Source organism: Lipotes vexillifer, unplaced genomic scaffold (genome assembly GCF_000442215.2).
Source record: "Lipotes vexillifer unplaced genomic scaffold, Lipotes_vexillifer_v1.1 scaffold279, whole genome shotgun sequence".
Classification (NCBI taxonomy): Eukaryota; Metazoa; Chordata; class Mammalia; order Artiodactyla; family Lipotidae; genus Lipotes; species Lipotes vexillifer.
In genome coordinates, this window is record NW_006780759.1 from 153136 (window position 1) to 157131 (window position 3996).

Consider the following 3996-nt stretch of genomic DNA (forward strand, 5'->3'; position numbering starts at 1 on the left):
TTGCTTCAGGTTTCAATAAACCCATATACATGCAAGTCATCTTCTTAAGGTATGATTTTCGAATTAAACACATGTCAATACATGCAGTAGTGCAGTTCTGTTGAAGCTGTACCATTGGTAAGTGTGAAATATATCATTACTTGATTAAGAGTGCACACTGTTTCAGAGGCCATCCTTAACAGCCATCTTATTTAGTAATATTTCCCATTAATGCTTTATAAGATTATAGTCATCTTGAGTTCTCACACAACTTAGGAATCTTCCTAGGACAGACTGCCTTTAGTCATCAGATTGCATTAACTGATACTAACGTTGGTAGTTATTTGAGGTCTTCATCGTTTACAGCTGAAATGTGTAAAATATCCCTGCATGCAAATGTAGGCCTAATGGCTCTATGACAGGAAACCCTACCATTTTCATTTTTATTTAAGTATCTTTAATTCTTGATTCTGTTGGCTTCCTCTGTCACCTCATGAGTAAGTAGGGCTGGTACTGGCTGCTGCAAAATCACACTCCCCATTTATCATCCTAATTGCAGTTTAATGAGGAGAGGCCTGAGGCTAGAAGACTTGTCTACCTAGAGTCCTATTGGAGTGGAGTTTATTATGGTAATTAATACAGCCTGTGATAATTAAATTGCTCTACTAGATAGGTACTGTATTTATCATAAAGATTCACTATAGTAAAACATTTTTGAAGGTACTCAAAGAGCAGTTTTGAAAATTAAGTTCTATGGAGGTATTTTTTGTTTGTTTTTGTTTTTTTGAGAAATTAGAGTTTGGATCCGACTTTCAGATATTTCTCCTCAGAGCAAGGCTACGTGATGTGGAGAACTCAGTTCACAATGAAAGTGCTGGTCCTTTTTTTCACGAAGAACAAAGAAAGTGCTATAAAGATACTAAAGGTGTAAAGGGTGTTTCCTCCCTCCACTTATTCTCTTTGCTCGTTTGCATGCTCCATTGTCCCATTGAAGTTTACTTAAAAAACACAAGTTCAAAGATAAAATTAAGAATTTTAAGATGGTGACAGCAAGAGGCCTGAGTGTGGGGACTGTATGACTGCTCAGATTGATTGTACTCCCATGAAGTCAGCCCTGCCTTAGAGAGTGGAAGTGTTAGAAAATTAACCATTTTTCTCTTCAGCATTTTATTTTATTTTATTTTATTTTATATTGGAGTATAGTTGATTTACAGTATTGTGTTAGTTTCAGGTGTACAGCATAGTGATTCAGTATTTTTGCAGATTATACTCCATTACAGGTTATTACAAGATAATGAGTATAATTCCCTGTGCTATACAGTATCCTTGTTACTTATCTATTTTATATATAGTAGTTTGTATCTATTAATTCCATACCCCTAATCTGCCCCTCCCTGCTTCCCTCTACTCTTTGGTAACCACAAATTTGTTTTCTATGTCTTTAAGTCTTTTTCTGTTTTGCATATACATTCATTTGTGTTATTTTTTAGATTCCACATATAAGTGACTTCATGCAGTACTTATCTTTCTCTGGCCTATTTCACTAAGCATAATATTCTCTAGGTCCATCCACATTGCTGCAGATGGCAGTATTTCATGTTTTTTTTTTTTTTTTTTTTTTTTATATTTACTTATTTGGCTGTACCGGGTCTTAGTTGCAGCACGCGGGATCTTTTAGTTGTGGCATGCAGCATTTTTTTAAAAAATAAATTTATTTATTTTATTTTTGGCTGTGTTGGGTCTTTGTTGCTGCACGTAGGCCATCTCTAGTTGCAGTGAGTATTTCATGTTTTATGGCTGAGTAATATTCCATTGTATATATGTGCCACATCTTCTTTATCCGTTCATCCGATGGTGGACACTTGGGTTGTTTCCATGTCTTGGCTATTGTAAATAGTGCTGCTGTGAACATTGGAGTGCACGTATCTCTTCAAATGAGTGTTTTTGTTTTTTTTCGGATATATACCCAGGAGTGGAATTTCTGGATCATGTGGTAGTTCTATTTTTAGTTTGTTGAAGAACCTCCGTACTGTTTTCCACAGTGACTGCACCAATTTGCATTCCTAGCAACAGTGTAGGAGGGTTCCCTTTTCTCCACATCCTCTCCCATGTTTGTTGTTTGTAGACTTTCTGATGATAGCCATTCTGACAGGTGTGAGGTGATATCTCATTGTGGTTTTGATTTGCGTTTCTCTAATAATTTTTACATAGTTGAGGCAGAGCTAATCGCATGCTAGACTTTGTAGTACAGTAAAGTAGGAAAGAAGTCCAGTCAAATTTGGGCCAACAGATAACTGGAGCTCAGACTGGTAAATTTGAGGAGGGGTGGGATAGAGAGGGTGGCAGGGAGACACAAGAGGGAAGAGATATGGGGATATATGTATATGTATAGCTGATTCACTTGGTTGTAAAGTAGAAACTAACACACCCTTGTAAAGCAGTTATACTCCAATAAAGATGTTTAAAAAAAGAAAATGGACCAACAGTGAGGGCTTCTGTCTCTGTCAGGAAGCTGCCTATGTTTCCTGCTACAACAGGGAGGAATTCCAGGACATGGTCACACCAAAGCCTTAGGAGGGAACAGAAGAGCTAAAATAAGAGAATGATGAATAGTTTAAACTTACCTATAATTACAGGTAGCTGCTGAATTAACACAAACATGCTTGCATACCCTAGCTGAGTAATAGTAAACTTTTCCATACTTTCCATTTTTGCCCTTCATACAAGTTTTTCAACTATTGCAAGAATGAGTTTGAATAAAAATATTCCAAAATGTATTGAAGAAGGCAGAGCAGTTTTTGTTGTGGACAGATTCATTTTCTCTTTCTTTCCTTACTTTGATGACTCGCTTGTTTCTTTCCTAATCATTGGATAAATTTAATAGGACCTAGTACATTATCATACACAAAATGGAGGTCAACAAATGCTAATGGAAACAATTAGATATAATTTACTCTTTACAGTGGCTGAGTAGTAGGTCTCTTAGGGATATGTTTCCAGGAACTGAATATTCATTGAAATCACAGTACTACCCCCGCCACAGTAAAGTAGAGGTTGGATACTGTTCAAATGTGGAACATCAGTAATAATAAGCAGACAACAGCTCAGTTGAGAGACTATTCTGTTCTAATTTCCTGATGTAGATTATGATTTAGGTGAGAGAGTAATACCTTCTTGTCTCGACAACAGCATTTGTAATAATAATAATAATCACACAGAATTCCCTCTGAATGTCCAACTCCTCGCAGTTTACTATAGAACATCACTCAAAGTTAAGTCAGCTATTTATTGATATTTAGTTCTATGTAGTAAGATTATAAAGATAAACACTATTTTGAATAATTTTTGATGGCTTGCTGGAAAAAAGGCATTTGTTTATTCACTCAAAAGATACATATCAAGTGCCTGAGCAGTACTAGGCCCTGGGGATATAACAGTGAATGAGACACAGATCGTCTCTCTCTTCATGGAGTTAGACTGGTGGAATTCTAGAGTAATGCTCCTTACTGTTAATTTCAGTCAGGTCCACAGTCCTATGCCTTTAGAAGGATCATGCATTTGAAGATAGAATTGAACTGAAACTAAGCTTAGAGCAACTAGTCATACTCAAAGCCAGTTTCCAACAATTAATTATTTTAAGTGGTTACCTTAGTAGTTAAAAGGAAGAGGAGATAATAGGAGGGAAAGAAATCTTGATAAATTTCTAAGTTGGACTAAGTTTGTAAGTATAAAAAATGAAGTGTAGTTAATAAAGCATAAAGCAGAAGATTTCCTCTTAACTCATGGTGATTATACATCATCATTAGAGAGGGGACTTGCTGCTCCCTGTACTAGATTAATGGCGTGGGCATTCATCTCTTTGACCTCAGCTGAAGTAGAAGCACCAGGCAACAGAAGCAGAAAACGGAGTAAAAAGAAGTGCTATCTAGTATTTCCTCGGGGCAGGAAAATTAAAAAGAGGAAGCGCTTAAACTATAGAGGGGAATGTGAAAAGAAAGGGTGGTGCCCGTCTCTTTC